Source organism: Acartia tonsa, chromosome 6 (assembly GCF_053477335.1).
Source record: "Acartia tonsa isolate MP-2025a chromosome 6, ASM5347733v1, whole genome shotgun sequence".
In the NCBI taxonomy this organism is placed as follows: domain Eukaryota; kingdom Metazoa; phylum Arthropoda; class Copepoda; order Calanoida; family Acartiidae; genus Acartia; species Acartia tonsa.
In genome coordinates this window covers 33,991,121-34,013,922 of record NC_137265.1, presented here as the reverse complement: position 1 = coordinate 34,013,922, position 22,802 = coordinate 33,991,121, and positions in this window count along the sequence as shown.

The following is a 22,802-nucleotide window of genomic DNA, read 5'->3' as shown; positions in this document are numbered from 1 at the left end:
TTTGGTATATGTCTAAAATGTATAATTATGAAAGATATGTAATATGTATAATACATAAATTTGTAGGTCAGACATGATTATGTTATTTTGTATTCTCTAGGTTTCTCATATTTCTTTAACTCATACTTTTTAATCATTCCCCAGTTTGTGTACACTATAAAATGGATTTATAAGATAAATTCCGCGTCCAATTGTGAACAGTACATATGCAGCCTTATTTTAGGCCTAGAATCCTAAGTAAATTAAACTTTTTTATACACCCAGAAACCCTGAAGATCCCCCCTTACAAAGGAGCTTCGTTTACAAATATTAAGTGTGTGTCGAGGCCACAAATACATGATAAAGGATTTCACCAATTAATTTTGTGAAATGTATAATACAAACAGGTTTCAACTGTTTCAAAGACAAATATATTTATTTGAGCAACAATGTTTAGAAATATTCCAGGAAAGAGAATATCATTACTTAAAATCAAGGACAATGATTTTTTTTTAAAATCCACAAACTAGAAGTCATTTAACTTAAGTAACGTATGTCAAACGAAGGTATTTCCATATTGACATTAACCTTAAAAACTCTCAAAATAAATAGCTTTACACGACATGTAACAAAAAGGTAACGTATTCTATCTCATAACTATGTAGTTTTTAAAATAAAAGTTCCATATTCCTGTGTATTTTTAAGCAAGTCGGAAAGTAGGTTAGAATATTACATACACATGTAAAGTGTATCTTTGTATAACTTTGTCAAAACCAAGGGCAATGTCTGTGTCAACTTGTATCCGCAATTTTAATTCTTCTGTGGAGTTGTTGGGTTCGAACCTTGACAAAAAACATAACATAATGTATTTATTGATATATCAGGGGGAATACCTTTGTCAAAGAACAGGCAAAACTTATTACTATTCACACTGAATAGTAAGTTTTCTCAGACAAACTTCATACAATTAAAGATTGGTTGTCTAAATATTAGAGTAAAACACTAGAGGAAGAAAGCGTTAAATAACTTTATCTGCCCATTGCAACCACCTTGTGCAACCTTTCTATTGGGTCAAATCAACCAATGTTGTCCCTTATATTAACACCAGAAAATAATTTAGAAGCAGACGGAAGAGGTCTTTGAAATAGGAAGAGAGGTAGTTGTCTGTATATACATCTATACTATAGATCTGTTGTCTAAATGTGTTTAGCCATTAACCTTAAGAAAGATCTTATGAAAATATGCTATAATAACAACCATATAAGAAGCTTCACTGTAAGGGAGAACCAGCGGTTTGCGAGTTCCTTCGCTACATACAAAAAAGCTAACGAATTTATATAATAGGATACTTTTGAAGACATGAAATAATTGTTAACAAGGATGACAACATCCATAAAAGCGAAGCTCTAAAACGGTAGGACAAACGGACTTTAACACTTAAGTATAATGTCAGAACTAAATAATCAGAATGCGAATGTATAAGAGTCAAAGCAAAACTGTAAGTAAATTTGTTGAAAAACTGCTTGATACAGGATAATGTTTATGGACATACTTACATTTTTAGGACTTGATTATAGAGTTGCTTCGCTTATAAAATTGTACTCTGTTGTCTCAGGAATCAGTATACCAAAAATCAGACCAATCGGATAATTAGGTCACATACAAATTTGTTAAAACTGTTTAAAAAATCAACATGTTTAAAATGGACGTACGGACATTCTGGTAATGATTATAGAGTTGCTACGTTTCTAACTCGTACCTAACTATTACAGGAATCACCAAGCAAAATTTGAAATCGATAGGACAATTCTAACATGCCTTAATTAACGAAAAAAGCTATTTAAAAAAGTAAAAAAATTAACATGTTAAAAATGGACGTACGGACATTTTGGTAATGATTATAGAGTTGCTACGCTTTCTAAATCGTACCTAACTACTAAAGGAATTACCATGCAAAATTTGAACTGATAGGACAATTTTAACATGTCTAATTTAACGAAAAAAGCTATCCGTTACGGACGTACGGACAGACGGACGTACGGACGGACGGACCGACCCTAATTATAGAAACATAGGACTACATCTAGGGAAAACCTTTTTTAAAAGCGGAGCTTTTCTATAATTAGGGTCGGTCCGTCCATACGTCCGGAACTACATCTAGGGAAAACCTTTTTTAAAAGCGGAGCTTTTCTATAATTAGGGTCGGTCCGTCCATACGTCCGGAACGGATAGCTTTTTTCGTTAATTTAGGCATGTTAGAATTGTCCTATCGATTTCAAACTTTGCATGGTGATTCATGTAGTAGTTAGGTACGGTTTAGAAAGCGTAGAAACTTTATGATCATTACCAGAATGTCCGTATTTCTATTTTAAAAATACTGATTTTTTACTTTTTTAAAAACAAATTTTTATCTGATCTAATTATCCGATTGATCTGATTTTTAGTATGTTGATTCCTGGGACAAAAAAGTACAATATAATAAGCAAAGTAACTCTAAAATCAAGTCCTAAAAATGTAAGTATGTCCATGAACATTATTCTGTATCAAGCAGTCTATCAACAAATTTACTTATAATTTTGCTTTGACTCTTAAACATTTATATTCTGATTTTTAGTTCTAACACTTAATTTACTATAAGTTTAATGTCCGAATGTCCTACCGTTTCTGTGCTTCGCTTTTATGTATGTTGTTACACTTGTTATATATATCAGTATATTTATTATTGTTTATGTATGTAATTAATGGTATAAAATAATTGTATACTACATAGTTTCTACAAACATTATTACTATACAAATTATAGGATAACACATTACATATACAGCTAAATACATAATAAATGATAATTAGTGTTCTTTAGACTTCAACAAAGCATTAAACAAGAATTCTCCATTTACATATTTCAAAAATGTTTGAAACTGAATATTAGGTAGTTTGCATAATTTAAGTTAATAATATAGAAGCTCATTCTTTAAACTAAAAATATACTAAATTATTATTTTTTTGTAACTCAGTGTATCAAATGTATTTTAACTGAAAATAAACTAAAGCTTGTTATCATCCTTTTTTTAATAATCAATATAATTTTAGTAATATTATAGTATTTTTTTTGAGATACGGAAAGTATCATGTGTGACATCATACAAATACGTATAAAAGGGAAGGATGAGATGAGAAGAAGGTAAGGAAACCCTTAAAAAAGAGACGGATTTTGACGTATTTTTATGGCGTCAAACATGACACTTTCCGTATCTCCTATAATTTTCCATTTTCCAAATAAATATATTTTTGAAACCCTCTACCGTTGATGTTCTAAACCCATTAAACTTTTAATCACCGAGCTCCATTCAAATTAATCATATTTACACTTTCTTTCAACATTTGTATTTTTCAACCCTAGATTAATTTTATTTCAAAATTTCAATATTAGTTTTGGAATAAAATCAGCGAGGCTAATTTAAATATCAATTGTTCCCTCAATCCAATTGTCTCAAACTGTGGGAGCAACATTTGGTGTTTTCACTCAAATATTTTTTGGGGCACTGAAACCGTCACAATCCCCTTCATTATATATATATTTTGAAAAACAATGCTAAAACCAAAAGATGTCCTAATCCTATGAAGTAATATCACTGTGAGAATCTTTTAACCTTGATGCAACCAAACATAACTCTATTATTCTCTCTTCTCTTATCCTTTATTTTATATACATATTTTTATTTTTACTTTCTATAATTATCTTACTGTCTACATTTTTCTAATTTTCCTAATCTTATTTTGTCTGTGAAACATGAATGGTAGAAATTCTTAAATCTCAAGTAAATCTATTCTGCCTCCTTATTAGATACTAATTTTAAACGAACCTAGTAATAAAAATCCATCTCTTTTTTAGGGGTTTCCTTTCCCACCTCCCCTCTCATCCTTCGATTTTTGTTACGTCACAAAGATAAAAAGTTAGACACTATTACTAGGTTCATTTTAAACAGATCTAATGAAATGAAGCATAACCCTACGGGGATCCTGTTCTTAAATAAATCTAGTTGATTAAAAAGAATCATAAAATGGATTTCAACTTCCATAAAAACAGTTTTATCTATGTTGGCTTATAAACTATGGAAATAAAAAATAAAAAAATTTGGTTGTATATGTAAATAGCAGTGTCTAAACTTTTCAACCAATAACTCTAACCTATTAAAAAAGTTACATGTGTTTATAAATACTGAGGATTTAAGTTAATTTATTGTTCATTGTCTAATAAAAGTTAAGTTATCTTATTTTTTGAAAATCAACATTTCTAAATTCTGACCAATTGTTATTGTTGCTATCCTTAACGGATTGATAAACATATGGACTACAGTCACATTTCAAAAACAGGTGAGGGAAGCTAGGTCTTTTCTAAAGTCGAGATAAAGGATTTTCCATGAATATATTAGCTATGAGTTACTCCCCCTGTGGGACCAATTTTGCATTAATATTGTCAGTTAAAAGAGAATCATTTACATAATATCCTCAAATTCATACTTGAATATGTAGGACAACAGTTGGAATTATCCTTACATATGTATAATGTTTTAAAAATATAAAAGTTTTTTATTCATTATTATGAGTGCAGCTACTTAATAACAAGAGAATCTATAAATAAGTGCTTACTTACGTCCTAAGAGATTTTGGATCTACTGCAGTTCACGGTAAAATATTGCTGGTAACGCAATTTTCCAAAAATCTATGAATTTTAAAGGCTGCTAGCTGCCTAACGGCTTAACGTACAGATCCTACTCGCACACCATTTTAAGCGGCATAAGAAGGCCTACAAATAATCTGGAATAGCCAAGATCCAATGGTGCACAGGGAAAGCTTCACTGAAGAAAAAACGAGTAAAATAGGTCTTTTTCGCGCATTTATCTGCGCTGCGATATAATTATGCATTATTGATTTATGGCTATTCCAGATTATTTGTAGGCCTTCTTATGCCGCTTAAAACAGTGTGCGGGCAAGATCTGTACGTTTAGCCGTTTGGCAGCTAGCAGCCTTTAAAATTCATAGATTTTTAGAAAATTGCGTTGCCAGCAATATTTTACCGTGAACTGCAGTAGATCCGAGATTTTTAATGAGAGTCGACTCTATCTCCTTCTTAATTAGACTGTTTATTACACAAAAAAAGTTTGGAATAACGTTTTCTTATTCTTTATTTAAAATTTGGGACTTCTGGGGAATTTTTAATTGGTTGGTTCAGTTGATTTCTGAAACGTTTCAAATATTAATTTTGATCTACAAAAGGAGGAATTTCGTGTATTATCATTGGGGATATGCATATATTTATCGGTTATTGTCTTATCCCTATACATCCCTGCTCTTCATACTTGCTTATACTTCATATATTCTAATGCACGACATCAACGTTTTTGGTAAAGTGTCGACTTGTCCTGCTGTCGGGTCAAGACTTGATCATACCGCGTCATACTAGAGAAGCCAAAATGTTATATGTAAGGCATTAAAAGGGTTTGTTTTCTGCCAGATGGCTCCCATTAATTATTCTTGGTACTTGTGCCTGTCGTTACAGTGGCAAGTTCAGAAGCATCTCCAATTGTTTGTTTAAAATTTTGATAATATTTTCATAATCAATACCTTCTTAACTTGTAATAGTCATATATCGCATCTTATTATAAACAGCTTTCTGCAGATATTAAAACAAGAAATTTTAAGATTAAAATTAAAGCCAAAGGCGCAGTTTTTATTTTTTATTCGTGAAAAATGTCTATAATACGATGCTATACATTTTTCTTCAGTATGAATGAGAACCGGCTCTAATCCAGCGGATATTAATCGGTTACTAAGCCATACTGGGAAACATATTCTGTCACTAACATGCTAGAAAAGCTATTTTCATACTTCTAACAGATGGAGATTATCTGGGATTATTATTCATATTATATCTTATGAAAACTAATTAGTATTTACAATTTTTAACGAGTCAGCCATTATACACAAATACTAGGATAGAAAAAAGGATGACAACATCAATAAGAAGCGAAGTTAAAAAAAATTACGGAATGGACAAACGAACAAAGCGAGTTATTGAACAGCTGTTATAATAAAAGGAAGAATGAGAAATATGATACAAAAACAGTTGGTTTATCTTTTTATATAAAGTAGTAATCTTCTTTTGTCTGTAGTGAAGGATCTCGCTAACCGCTGAACCGATATCATATGGTTTTCCTTTACAGTGAAGCTTCTTATAGGTACGGAGGTGGTTTTTATGGCTTTTATGGGAGAGTATAAATATCCACCCTCCTAAGAAAAATAGGCCCTAGAAAAATGCCTCAACAACGCCCCCCCCCCCCCAAAAAAAAAACAATTAAACAAAACTAAATTAAATTAAAGGTGAATGGTCGCTTTTCCCCATCCACCAATACCCTAAAGTGTCCCTAGATGCCTCTAGGGGCGTAGCCGCTAGTGTCTTTTAAAGTATGACCGAGAGAAAGGCGGACAAAACGATTTATAGACTTTATGTGCATATGAAACTGTCTGCTGTCTATCTTCAATGGCAGCCGAGAAAATCACATTTCCCCAATGGCGTTACGGATTCACTAACAGACTGACGGACATATAAGGTTATCTATAGTGTAACTTTGCTACTAAAATAATTATGAAATAAAGATATATACAGATAGTTTACAGAAAAACATCTACATTTTAATGATGTTTATACCATTTTCAATAAAAAATCTTTAATAATCCTAATATTATGCTTCAAACCAATTATAACTCTTTATTGATATTTACAATCATATAAAAGTGATAATCTCAAAATTAAAAATCAGCCGGAAGTCTAAACCTGACACAAATATGGCAATTCCTCTTTCCAAAAAAAGAATTTCAAACTATCTAATTCTAAACGGCTTAATCGTGACTGACGCTCAGCTGCAGAGATCTGGAAGCTACGCATAAAAACTCATGCCAAATCGTCTTAGGAATCGTCATTTCCGAAAAAATAATGAAATAAATTTATCATAGTAAAAAAACCTGTAAAAATTATAAAATATTGTACTATTTTTAAAACAGGTACCAATTTTTTTTTATAATCAATTGTTAGCCTAAATACTTTAGATACTTACTATATAACCTTGATAGGCGATTGGTTTTCAAACTTTTCAACCAATAATTCAAACCTACTGAAGGGTTATTTTGTTCATAATAATTGGGTATGTACATCAATTTATCATCGATTGTGGTATCCCTATATTGTTGTGTATAATATTGATTGCATTTCTAACATGTGAAAACTTCCCACAACTTACAATACAGAATTGTTACAATACACTCAGGAATAAAGAGATAGGACAATTTCTAACATGTGAAAACTTCCCACAACTTACAATACAGAATTGTTACAATACACTCAGGAATAAAGAGATAGGACAATTTCTAACATGTGAAAACTTCCCACAACTTACAATACAGAATTGTTACAATACACTCAGGAATAAAGAGATAGGACAATTTCTAACATGTGAAAACTTCCCACAACTTACAATACAGAATTGTTACAATACACCCAGGAATAAAGGGATAGGACAATTTCTAACATGTGAAAACTTCCCACAACTTACAATACAGAATTGTTACAATACACTCAGGAATAAAGGTATAGGACAATTTCTAACATATGAAAACTTCCCACAACTTACAATACAGAATTGTTACAATACACTCAGGAATAAAGAGATAGGACAATTTCTAACATGTGAAAACTTCCCACAACTTACAATACAGAATTGTTACAATACACTCAGGAATAAAGAGATAGGACAATTTCTAACATGTGAAAACTTCCCACAACTTACAATACAGAATTGTTACAATACACTCAGGAATAAAGAGATAGGACAATTTCTAACATGTGAAAACTTCCCACAACTTACAATACAGAATTGTTACAATACACCCAGGAATAAAGGGATAGGACAATTTCTAACATGTGAAAACTTCCCACAACTTACAATACAGAATTGTTACAATACACTCAGGAATAAAGGTATAGGACAATTTCTAACATATGAAAACTTCCCACAACTTACAATACAGAATTGTTACAATACACTCAGGAATAAAGAGATAGGACAATTTCTAACATGTGAAAACTTCCCACAACTTACAATACAGAATTGTTACAATACACTCAGGAATAAAGAGATAGGACAATTTCTAACATGTGAAAACTTCCCACAACTTACAATACAGAATTGTTACAATACACTCAGGAATAAAGAGATAGGACAATTTCTAACATGTGAAAACTTCCCACAACTTACAATACAGAATTGTTACAATACACCTAGGAATAAAGGGATAGGACAATTTCTAACATGTGAAAACTTCCCACAACTTACAATACAGAATTGTTACAATACACCTAGGAATAAAGAGATAGGACAATTTCTAACATGTGAAAACTTCCCACAACTTACAATACAGAATTCTTACAATACATTCAGGAATAAAGAGATAGGACAGTTTCTAACATGTGAAAACTTCCCACAACTTACAATACAGAGTTGTTACAATACACTCAGGAATAAAGGTATAGGACAATTTCTAACATGTGAAAACTTCCCACAACTTACAATACAGAATTCTTACAATACATTCAGGAATAAAGAGATAGGACAGTTTCTAACATGTGAAAACTTCCCACAACTTACAATACAGAATTGTTACAATACACCCAGGAATAAAGGGATAGGACAATTTCTAACATATGAAAACTTCCCACAACTTACAATACAGAATTGTTACAATACACCCAGGAATAAAGGGATAGGACAATTTCTAACATATGAAAACTTCCCACAACTTACAATACAGAATTGTTACAATACACTCAGGAATAAAGGTATAGGACAATTTCTAACATGTGAAAACTTCCCACAACTTACAATACAGAATTCTTACAATACATTCAGGAATAAAGAGATAGGACAGTTTCTAACATGTGAAAACTTCCCACAACTTACAATACAGAATTGTTACAATACACTCAGGAATAAAGGTATAGGACAATTTCTAACATATGAAAACTTCCCACAACTTACAATACAGAATTGTTACAATACACTCAGGAATAAAGAGATAGGACAATTTCTAACATGTGAAAACTTCCCACAACTTACAATACAGAATTGTTACAATACACTCAGGAATAAAGAGATAGGACAATTTCTAACATGTGAAAACTTCCCACAACTTACAATACAGAATTGTTACAATACACTCAGGAATAAAGAGATAGGACAATTTCTAACATGTGAAAACTTCCCACAACTTACAATACAGAATTGTTACAATACACCTAGGAATAAAGGGATAGGACAATTTCTAACATGTGAAAACTTCCCACAACTTACAATACAGAATTGTTACAATACACCCAGGAATAAAGAGATAGGACAATTTCTAACATGTGAAAACTTCCCACAACTTACAATACAGAATTCTTACAATACATTCAGGAATAAAGAGATAGGACAGTTTCTAACATGTGAAAACTTCCCACAACTTACAATACAGAGTTGTTACAATATATTCAGTAATTAAGGGATAGGACAATTGTATAATAATCCTTATAAAAAAGTTACAATTCTGGGAAGGTTTATGGGGGGGAGCGGAGGGGTCACCCCCACCCTCCAAAGAGAAATCGCTCTGAAAAAAATGACAGTAAAAGTTTTTAAAATGGTCACATCTAAAATAAAATAGAATAAGATGTTTCTATAATTGTCTTATACCTATGTCCCTGCAAAACATCACAAGGATTAAATCAATCTGAAGGGTTGGGTAACTATTAGATTTTTTTTATTAACGAAGATTTTCTATAATTTACTTTGCCTGTCGTCTGTCCGTAACGCCTTCGGGGAAATTTTCTCGGCTGTTATTTAGGTAAGATTGCTGAATTTTTGGTGAATATACCCCTTAACAAAGAGGACCAATTATCAATTTACTTTAGAATATCTGCTCTATATCTCACTTTGTCCGTTTCTTCTTTTTTTTATGGATGTGGTCATTCTTGTTTAGATAATGTTTTTTGGTTGTATTTGCCTAGTAAAAGCTTAGATATGGTTTGACAATTATGTCTAAATATTTTAGAAAAGTTTAGTAATTACCAATTATCCGTCCATAATTTTTTTCTTCACGATTTTAAAATCAAACTCTCTATCTAACTCTTTTAAAAGCATTAAGAAGCTAGAGGCATTGCCACATATTTTACAAAATTAGAAAGTATAAATTAATTTGAATTAGTTTAGAAAATGTAAATAAATATTTCAAGAAAATAAGATTTGTGTAAATCCTATACTTTGTATATGAGAAAAAATAAAACACTATCCCTCCCCCTCCCCCCCCCCCCTACACACTATACATTTTCAATCAATATTAAAAAAAATATTTTATAAAACCTTGAAATATTTAACATATGTTGAAAAAATGTCAAAAATTCTTTAAAATTAAAAAAAAAGTATGCTACGAATTGGGAAATTATTTAGATTTAATGACTTTGATTTACCAACCCCTCTAATTTTATAATTACGCTTAAAAAGTGGGCCTAGTTCAAACTTGTAAGGATATTGTATTATATTCAGGGATCATATGGGATCAGACAATGTACTATAAATTTATCTCCCCAATAGTGATAAACAACATTACCCCGTTTGTAGATCAAACTTGTTGTTGGACGCTGTTAGTTTGTTCTACCTTATAAAGATTTGATAAAAGCCCGCAATATTTTAAAGTCAATTTACAATACATTGTCCTCTCCCTCTCTGATTATATGAGTATTATAATTGAATCTCATTGCTGCTGTATAACATCAATCTACATTAGTATAATCAAATTAATTGGAAATACATAAATAAAATTAGATTACTATAGTTTCTTCTAATATAATTGTATAAGATTTCCGTCTGATAAAAAAATAAACATTACTTTATTCTAACTTTTGAATAATAAAAGTCTATATGAAATCAAAAGCATTTATTTAAAGATGATTATAAAATTCTTATAATTTTAACTTCAAACAATCCAAATCTTACGAAAATTGATGCAAATATGTATAAGTCTGAACTGATAAGTTCATTTTTATTGATCCTTGGCAGGTTTTAGGCTATTTTACAAAACGGTAAATAATTACACTGTAGGAATATTGAGACATTAATGCATGAAAAAATGTACTCACAAATGCAGTAAAAATTATTGGTGGAAAAGTTTAAAAATATCACTGTAAAAACAAATCAGGATTAAACCTTTACCCACAAAGTTTTTGACTAGACAGCATAAGTTTATAAAATCCTGGGGGGTGGTGATTTTTATTTTATCCGTCCATTGTCCTATCTCTGTTCAATTTACATCCAGTAGTGATTAGCAGAATGTTCAAGGTTAAATCTCCTTACAATTTATCCATTATAATTTCTGGCGCTTTCGCATAATGAATCCTATTGAGCACCAATAAACCCCCTATCCCTTATTTTTTTTTTTTGGGGGGGGGGATGGTAGTTTATTGTTTGTTTTTTCCTATAATTCTGGTTAGGCAGAGGTTATGTTGGTTACAAGGTATACCCGCAGTGTTATGGCACAGCCCCATGTAGGTAAAACAACCCCCCCAGAAAAAAAGAAAAATACCCTTACCATTGTTTTTTTTTTTTGGGGGGGGGGGAGGGGGATCTATTATCAGCTTAACCGGCACCTATTTTCTTTTGAATAGGAAAAAACTTTTAATGGTTTTTATAGACCTTGAAAAAAAACAAGAATATTGAAATGCAAACATTTATACAATATGCAGAAGCAAAAGATCATTTTAAAATTGTTCCATCGGTTTAAAACTGTATATTCTTACATTTTAATTCCTAACTCCAAATTAATGTGAAAAATGCTAATACTTAAAAATGAAATGATTATTCTTAGGACAATTAGTCAAACAGTACCATAGTAAGACAAATAATAAAAAACGCATATAAAGTTATTTTTCAGACTTGTGGTAAGCCTTATATGTAGAAAATCTTTAATTATTTCATAAGTTTGAGATCAAATATTTGCCTATTAGAAATTTTATTATGGTATATTATGTAGTTTTAATAGTACAAATTTTGATATTTAAAAAAAAATATTTTGGTTTAAAATTTATATATTTTTAAAGTGAGGCTGTTCTATAATCAGGGTACTTAACAGATACCTCTCATAATTAAATTAGGCATGTTAGAATTGTCCTATTAATACCAAACTTATAATGATGGTGACGAAGCCCAAAATACATAACTTTTGCACCACGTCGTCTTCCTGTGATGTCATATTCTCCATCTCTTTTTTAGGGATTTTCTTTTCCACTTCTCCTCTCATCTCCCTCATTTTATGACGTCACAGGAAGACGACGTTGTGCAAAAGTTATGTATTTTGGGCTTCATCATGATGGTTCATGTAAGTAAGAGAACTCCAAAATCAACTCCAAAATCGTTATCAAAAAGTCCACTTAAAACATACTGAATATATAACTTTTTTTACAACAAATGTATAGGATCTACTGCAGTTCACGGTAAAATATTGCTGGTAAGCAATATTTCCAAAATCTATGAATTTTAAAGGCTGCTAGCTGCCAAACGGCTGAACGTACAGATCATACCCGCACACCATTTTAAGCGGCATAAGAAGCCCTACAAATAATCTGGAATGACCAAGATCCAATTGTGCACAGGTAAAGCTTCACTGGAGAAAAAACGCGTAAAATATGTCTTTTTCGCGCATTTCTCTGCACTGCGAGAAAATTATGCATTATTGATTTATGGCTATTCCAGATTATTTGTAGGCCTTCTTATGCCGCTTAAAATAGTGTGCGGGCATGATCTGTACGTTCAGCCGTTTGGCAGCTAGCAGCCTTTAAAATTCAAAGATTTTTGGAAATATTGCTTACCAGCAATATTTTACCGTGAACTGTAGTAGATCCAATTTATATTTGATGTAATTATCTTATTCATCGATTGATTAACACACAGAGAGAAAGAAAGTGAAACAAAAACCTAAATATAAATAAATCGGATGAGGCTATTAGTACAGACTGACAGACACACAAAGTGCTATAGAGAAGCGTCGCTATAAAACAAGTTGTAATATGAAAGTGTCCTAGTGTCCCTTAAGGGAAAAATATGCCAAAATTGAGATGATAGATTACGGTGCTGAGTCGAGGAAAAAGTTTTTTTGATAAAATATCTTCAACTATTTTATTCAAATTTATAACAAAAAAAAAGAAAAATGTTAAGATTAAAGGGATATTCTCACTCTATTGTAAGTGATCTTTAAGTTTTTTTTTATGATAAATGTTTTGAAAATTCTAGTTAGGTTATAGCGTAACAAAAACGACAATATTAATAATTAGCGAGGCACGAGAAAGCATGGATGGACAAATTGGCAGAGTGAGGAATAGATCATGTGTTCAGTGATAATAAAAAAGAAATAAAAAAAGAAAGAATAATTTTAAACATAGTAGAAGATGCAGAGATGGGTTCTTAAAAGATAATGCCGCGTATTTTCGACATTTTTTACGCTATGAATAACAAGCGCGGCATTCGCGAAATCTAAACAAAGTATACAACTTAAGAATTCTAAATTTTAAAATTATTATTTTAGCCATTTGTATAATGTCTAATATAGCTCTAAAAAGATATATTAATTAATATGCAGCAAAAATGGATTTAAGATAATTTGTTTTTCTTTTAAAGGCTGTACCAACAAAAGCGAAATAATTGAATAAATAGTTGTATACTCTGTTTAGATTTCGCGAATGCCGCGCTTGTTATTAATAGCGTAAAAAATGTCGAAAAAACGCGGCATTATCTTTTAAGAACCCATCTCAGAGGCTTTATAAAACTTTTGTAGCATTACCGACAGACAAAAAGACAGTAAGTTGTATACTGGATGCCTGTGGAAAATTGGTATCTGAAAAAAGTCAGCAATCTTAGGCAGCCTTAGTCTTAGGCTCCTTCAGTGTCACGGACTGACAGACGAACAGACAAAGGTAATCAAAAAGTATTTTCACTCTTAAAATTGTGTTCTATAACAATTTAGCGTACATTGTCTTATCCCATAAGATCCACTGTCAATAAAATTTAAAGTACTTTTGACAATAACATAAAATTTCAACGCCATGTTTTCTTGCTCTTATTTCTACATTTTACTTATTCTTACAAAACCAAAGTTACTTCTTATTCATCGACCCATAAAATTGCTCTAACAAGGATGACAACATCCATAAAAGCGAAGCACTGAAACGGTAGGACAAACAGACATTTAAAACTTTTATAATATCTGAACTGAAAAATCGGAACATAAATGTATAAATGTCGAATCAAAATTGTAGGTAAATTTGTTGAAAAACTGCTTAAAAACAGGATAATATTTATGGACATACTTACATTTTTGGACTTGATTATAGAGTTGCTTTGCTTATAATATTGTTCTTTGTTGTCCCAGGAATCAATATACCAAAAATCAGATCAAACGGATAATTAAAACACTTGAAAATTTGTTGTTAAAAAAGTAGAAAAATCAACATGTTTAAAATGGACGTACGGACATTCTGGTAATGATTATAGAGTTGCTACGCTTTCTAAATCGTACCCAACTACTACAGAAATCATCATGCAAAGTTTGAAATCGATAGGACAATTCTAACATGCCTAAATTAACGAATAAAAGCTATCTATCTCGGACGGACGAACGTACGGACGGACGGACCGACCCTAATTATAGAAAAGCTTCGCTTTTAAAAATGAAATTAGACCCCTATTATTAAATACATCTGATGGAATTAGTAAAAGTCAACCTTTATGCAGATCATTCTTTTTTCATGTAACATACAACAATTTCTTAGGCGTAAATTTTACTTTTATCTTGTTAAAAGCGATGCTTTTCTATAATTAGGATCGGTCCGTCCGAACGTCCGTACGTCCGTCCGTAACGGATATCCTTTTTTCGTTAATTTAGGCATGTTAGAATTGTCGTATTGATTTTAAATTTTGTATGGTGATCCCTGTAGTAGTTAGGTACAATTTAAAAAGCGTAGTAACTCTATAATCGTTACCAGAATGTCCGTACGTCCATTTTCAACATGTTGATTTTTTCACTTTTTTAACAACAAATTTTTATATGATCTAATTATCCGATTGATCTGATTTTTTGTATACTGATTCCTGGGACAACAAAGTACAATATTATAAGCGAAGTCAAAATATATAATCAAGTCCTAAAAATGTAAGTATGTCCTTAGTCATAATCCTGCATCAAGCAATTTTTTAACAAATTTACTTACAATTAATATATACTCATATACATTTTTATTCTGATTATTTAGTTCTGACACTATACAAGTGTCAATGTCCGTTTGTCCTACCGTTTCAGTGCTTCGCTTTTATCGATGTTGTCATCCTTGTTTTCTTACGCGGAATGTATTAGAAATGTAATCAACACACAACTTAGAAACCTAAGAAAGATTTTAGATGAGCAAAATTTGCAAATATTATTGTTATCCTCACATAATAATAAATCTGGCAACCAAATCTAAATGAGTAGAAAATATTCACCATAATGAGTTATTCTTTTGGCACCATATCACAAATATAGATTATGTGCAGGGCTCTTATGGGATAAGACAATGGACAATAAATTGAGATGTACATCCGAAATGAAATAAAATTGCTGTTAATTAAGATTATTTGTTGAAAAAAATTTATACTGGTTGTTTGAATCAACCAATCTAGATTTGATCATAGTACCCATAGTTTTTACCAAAACGAGTATAAGTGTTTATAAAACTGTACTTTATCGTCCAATGTCCTATCCCTTTCTGATATATACACATGTAAATATAGAAAACAGAATAAAATAACAAACTTTAATGCATAATATTTTATATTTTTGTCATTTAAGAACAAAAAAGTCAATTATCCTTATACTAAAGTAAAAGGATGTTTGTCGGTTTGTCTGTTTGTTTGTCTGTGTGTCTGTACCGAAGGATCTCGCTAACCGCTGAACCTATCGGGTTCTCTTTAACAGGGTAGATTCTCATATGTCCCGGGAAGGTTTTTAACTATTTTGGGGGAGGGTACCACCACCCTCCCAAGAGGAATCACATAAAATCGAAATTTTTTTACGTTCTCGATTTTAGAAAGAGAGTTCAACGTAAACATAAACGTCAAACGCAACATAGACATATTTTAAATATAAAAAAAAACATTTAAAGGGCCACTAGAGGCCTCTAGGGGCGTAGCCGCTAGTTACAATAAAAAGTAAATCTTTATATTGTAACTAGAATTAGAAAAGCTTTTGAAATCATAAGTTTGAAGAAAATCTATAAGAATAATAATAACCTCGCGAATTATTATTATTTCAAATTCCTAATAAGTTACTCCATTTTATAAGCTGAAATATTGTGGTATGCGGCAGCTCTGGACCATGCAGAAACCAAGACATTATAGTGATGCTACGCACCTAGCTAAATCCTGTTATTCTACAATTATAAAGCCACCTGAAAATATGTTAGATAACGGTACTGATTTCATCTCTCAGTTGTCCTGCAAATGGAGGGAGGGGTGTTACCCCTCCCTCTCCCATCTTAAGCACCGGAACCTTCCCCTTCAACCACCAAGTCATCAGCACCACCTCAACCCTGAGGATAAAGGATCTAAACCTGCCCTCACCTGATAGAATCACCCCCACACAGACTGTTGTTGTCACAAGTAATCATCAAACCTTCCCTCTTTAGTACCCAGACCTACCACTCAACCCCTCTATGCTTATCTACCTATTGTGCTGCTCCATGGGCTATCCTGCCTGCCCCAGACAGGGATAGCCATCTACCTAACCATTGCAATTATCTATGTTTTACTGTATGATTTATCTTTAACTATCTTTATTCCTAATCCATATGTATTTATATTATGGTTAACTGTATTCTTAATTCCCCCCACCCTTTCCAGGGATGGGGAATCATGATTGCCCAAACTGACTATTGTATATGTATTATAATGCTTTTATGTTATGATCATTTATTCCTATCCATGTAGTTATTGTTTGTTGTATATAGCTTTAGTATCCTTTAACCCTTCAATAAAGTGACAACTGAAATAGATGTTGATTCTTGTCTAGTGAATGCTAGAGAAGCGTAGCTTCTCTATAGTAAGGTGTCCACGTCTGTTCACACTGCCGTAGTCTTTATTCGAACTCTGGTGTCTGCCATTTACCCTAGGCGGATACCACAACTTTGGTGACAGCTGTGTGAGATTACGGCGAACCACAAGTGTAGAGCAGACGCGCATCTGAGGCTAAGGTACTCCCAGCAGTGAATCTGGCAAAACTGACGCAAGCAACCTGAATTACCCACCCTGGACAGCAAAGTTTAACTCTGCATCCGGCAGTTGTGGAAGCGAGACAGCGAAATTTGATGAATAACCGCGAGCAGCGCTGATATCTAACGGAGAATTGAGCGCCAAAAGGGCTGAAACAGGCCTGCGGACCGGCTGAAACAAGCCAAATAAGTGTAAACGGCTGAAAATAGGCCAATTTTACTGCAAGAGATAGCAGGATCCGAACCAGTGGCGCTAGCAGGACGGGACATTCCCTGCCGCCATCAGCTGGATTTGGATAAGCGGCGCTAGCAGGACGGGACATTCCCTGCCGCCGATAGGCTGAAACACGCCACATAGCTGCAAGCGGCGCTAGCAGGACGGGACATTCCCTGCCGCCGATAGGCTGAAACACGCCACATAGCTGCAAGCTGCGAGCCAACATACGAGTGTAGTGCACCAGAACAGAGAAAAACTACGTCAACTCCAAGTATCCTGAGAGGCTACAACGCAGCCACCCATCTAGAAAAAACAGATATTATGTTACATTGCAGGGATTACCACCCTGGTGTTATGGCCAAACAATAGATTTATGAGCAAAGCTTGGCAAACAAATTGTTGTGTTGTGATAAATCTAAGAATAGAACAGGCTTGGATTATTGTGTATTGTGATAACAGCTAAAAATAGAACAGAGTTGGTAAACAAATCTGTTATGCAATTGTGATAAGGACAAAAATAGAAGCTAGATGTAATATAATAAAGACCCTGATATACAATCAAATCACCTCAAGCCTATAGCACAACAACAATACACCCCTTATTCCAAGGGAAAAGGGAGGAGCCCCTCTCCATTGAAGGCAAATACAATCAGGGTGATATAATAGATAAGCCTAGGATTAAGAAGAAAAGGCACTATTATACCAGCACACAGTTACCTCCCTCCCTCACCGGGGAAACGAACGGAGTTACCCCCGTCCCCTCACGCGCTTCCCCCTTCCTACCCACACTAGACTAAGTCCGTCTGTAGTGTGGGGCTAGCGATCGGACACACAGAGCGCCATTCACGGGTAGCGCAACAGAGTGCGGAAAATATCATAAATCCAACGGACGAAGCGGACCAATGAGAGAGCGAGTTGAGGGGTGAGAGCGCGTTTTATCTGTGTGCGCGGATTGACGGTGCGTAAGCGCGCTGCACGGAAAAGAGATTTCACGCACACACACACACACACACCCACACAGGAGAGGGGCCACTCTCTAGCATACATCAGAGATATTTTTTTAGGAGAAAAACTTGCAAGCTCCTCCCTCCCTGTCTACAGTGTGATAAGGAAAACTAAACCAGTTCCTTGAACCCGCTCAGACCCTCAACATCTCCTAGCCCTGCCAACCCTACTTCAAAGCTGAGTGGTTAGTGAAACAAATATATGTATATATAAATACCCAAGTGATAAATAATGTTGTTTTTTTTGTATCATGGGTACAAGACAGTGAATACTAACCTCACCAAACAACACTGGAAACTGATATGGTAACTGAACGAAAGTACGCCCACCCAGTGGACATAGCCTGACTTGCTGCCCCACACTGGGCAGTGGTGGTGTGTACCTGGACCATCGACCCTCATAGTTGTGAACTATATACAGAGGAAGCGTGATTTTTTTGGAGCAAGGAGGAAAAGCTAGCTAGCTCTGGGGATATTCCTATACACGTATATATATATATATATGGGCGTGTAGCCATGTATATATATAGATAGCCTACCTCTCCATATATCTACTAGCGGATACGCTCCTAGAGACATCTGTGGATGCCTAACATATTCCCTGTTACCTTTAAGCTAAGATCCGCTGGTTACCACAGAAATCAAGAGCTATACTGGAAAGGAGAACAACTCAGGCTCAACAGTTAAACAAGACGCTGGCACCAACAGACCAACACCCTGCTACTTATCATGGGGGCGCGCCAGCCACAGAAACTCTTGAGCCAGGAGGACCGAGCCTACGGCTACGTGGACTACCACCCTAATTACACAGCTATAGTATTTATACTAGGGGTGAGCCGGCTCGAACCTCCTTGCGGCGCGGCTACTCTACTCTGCTTCTATATCTACAAGATACTACTTCTGTTATTACTTTGGCCTACTGTGTTGAGTACAGTGAACATCAAACACATGCCAGGTCACAGACCCCTGGTCCCTGAGATGCCCTTGTCTGGAAGGGTGACTGAATGTCCGCTGCACAGCTCCTGTTCAGTTGGTGCTCAACGCACGAGAAATAGCAATACTGGACTGGGGATTGCTGAACCTGTAGGTGTCCTCCTGGGGGTGTTGAACGATGCAACTGAGCCTAATGAGAAGGTGACAAGCTTCAGAGACTTAGTGGCCAGCCCCAAGATGGACACTACCACCAGAACTGAGACTCCAACGGGGCCCAGCCCTAGGGCCAGTACCACCTGTTTCTGGGGTGGAAAGGTCCTCCCTGGCGCTGGCCTCACCAAGCTGGAGGATGGGGAGCTGTCCCAGGGGAATAGGCTCTTCACCCAGATGCCCGACGCGTACCTGGGGGTGGGGGAGCCGCCACCCAAGCCTCCCTGGGAGCCCCCAGGCATGGAACGACTGGGGACCGGCCTAAGGATGGGGACTGGTGACCTGCTGCAGTGGAAGACTTTACCCAGCACGGAGGGAGCAGGGTTGACCAGCAGCAGTGAGGCTGTTCCCCCACACTCCAAGACCAGATGCCGCTACTCTGTTGAACCACTGCACATGTCCCAGCCAAGTTCCCCCATGCTGCTGAAGATGGAGGCCCACCAGGATGCAGAGCTCCAACCAGGGAAGTCAATAAGAAGGCCACCCCTTGCCAAAACCAGAACCACCGCAGGGGCTCCCCACCAGCAGCTGACGGAGCCTGGCAGGGACGCAATACCAGCTGGCAACTCTGGCCCAACTCAGGTGGCTACCAACAGTCTGCTGACAGTCCGGAATACAGTTCAGGCTACCATCAGTATGGCATCTTCTGGGCATTGCTGGTCCACCTGTGGGTACCTGTCCACACACTGGCCACAGGTACCCCCCAGAGATCATAGCCCCCTTTCCGACTGGCACCATCAACGGCCTTTGCTACCAACCACCTGGCATACCCAGAGGCAGGATCCCTCATGTGGAGAAGCACCTGCCGAAGCTAAGGCCGAGGCTGGCCTCGCCACCCAGGGGAGGAGAGCCGCTGTTGGATGGAAGGAACCTGTGTGTATGGGGAGGAGGCTGAATGTAACCAAGGAGCCACCACAAGCAGCCCAGCACCGCCTGACCCCTAGTAGGGGAGACCCTGTTTGTCAGCTGGTGCCCCAACTGGAGGAGGAGAGACCTGGCAGGTTGATACACCCTGGGGAAGCCGGCCTGATGGGACCCAGCTGGACGAAGGGGCGCTGCCGCTTCAACGGCCACACAGCCGCCAAGTGTAGAACCGGTTGGGACCGGGCAATGAAGAAACACCAGGCCGCCCAACAACCTGCATGCAACCAGTCTGCCACCCAGGTCCACCTGGAGGGAGATGCCCAGCCGTCACCCCAACTAGCTGCCGCCGCTGGGGCCGCGGCTACCCAGGAGTCTGTGTCTCAGATTGGGACCATGGTGGCCAGGATCAACGTGCTGGGAGGAGCGGCTGAACCCAACCGGGTTGGCCTGGACCTCAGCCGCAACCACAGGGGACCGGTGTCCGTAACCCCTGTCACCCCCAGCAAGAGCCGAGGGGCGCTACCCAGCGCCACCGGGACGGTGTACGAGGAGGCCCTGGCGGCCGCCGAGTGGGAGAGGCAAGAGGCGCTAGCCAGCGAGTCTGAGTCGATGTATGGGACGCCAACCGGCGTCGCCACCTGGAAGGAACGAGAGGTGCTTCCCTGCACCACCAAGCTGATGTCTGGGGCGACAACCGTCGCCGCCACCTGTGAAGACTGGGGGGTGCTATCCAGCGCCCCACGCTGGTGCCTGGGGCGACAACCGTCGCCGCCACCGAGAGACCTGGACCCCTGTGAAGACTGGGGGGTGCTATCCAGCGCCCCCACACTGGTGCCTGGGGCGACAACCGTCGCCGCCACCGAGATACCTGGACCCCGGAATGAGCCCGCAGCCCCAGAGGAAGGGGTGACACCCGTCACCCCCAGCCAGCCAGAGCCCCCAGCCAGCAGGGAGAGTCCAGCTGTCCCTCACCCTCAACTGCATCCAGCTGTCTACCTCCCTCAACCAAGCCAGGGTAATTGTATTGCACTGGTGTACCAGGAAGTTTGGGCTGGGCCAAACTTGCCTGCGCCCCCTGCATCTGCCCCAGGAGCCAGGGTATCAGCCATTACCAGCCAAACTGAAGAAGCTTTGACCGCTGCCTGGGGAGTACTAGATGCGCCAAGTGCTGAGCCTAACCATAGAAGTAGAGGATCCCCAACAATTATGTCTACCCAAGATGGAGACAATGTGCCTGGACCCCTTCAGGCTAGGGGAGGAAATCCGGAGCCTTGTGCCTCCAGTCCACCAGCAGCAGTGTCCGTGGATGGGCCTGTCTTCCAGCCAACTAGAGCGGAGCCACCCTTGCAGATCCAAGACAGCCTCCGGCATAAAGGATGGACTGTTACCTTTCCCTACCCCGCGGGTCGGACTGCCATGCACCACCCTGCCAATGTCCAGAATGAGCCTGAAGGAGGCAACGCTCCTACAGTATGGCAACCACCACCTGCCCGCGTTGACAGAGACCCTGGAAGCCGAATGAACCTGACCAGCCCCGAGGGCGAAGAAACTGCGCCTGCATCCAGAAGCCAGCCTGCCAGCAGCAAGGTGACCAACACGATGGAGACCACCAGCCCAGTGGAGAAACCTGAAGAGGTGTATACCAGGCGGCTGTTGGTCCAAGCCCCCTCATGTGCTGTGCCACCCCTGGAGGTTGCCAGGGTGGCCTCAGAGGTACACATCCAACGGCCAGAATATCCAACAGGACCAGCTACTCCAGCAGATATAGCCGATTCCGTTAGACCTGGGGAGGGCTGGAGTCCACCACCGTCCAGCAACTGGTATCCTGGCGGACCCATTCCACAAGGACAACAAACTGAAGGCCGCAACCACTGTCGGAAGTCTGGCGGTGCAGACAACCCCTCCAGCCTTCCGAGGGGAGAGTTGTGGTATGCGGCAGCTCTGGACCATGCAGAAACCAAGACATTATAGTGATGCTACGCACCTAGCTAAATCCTGTTATTCTACAATTATAAAGCCACCTGAAAATATGTTAGATAACGGTACTGATTTCATCTCTCAGTTGTCCTGCAAATGGAGGGAGGGGTGTTACCCCTCCCTCTCCCATCTTAATCACCGGAACCTTCCCCTTCAACCACCAAGTCATCAGCACCACCTCAACCCTGAGGATAAAGGATCTAAACCTGCCCTCACCTGATAGAATCACCCCCACACAGAC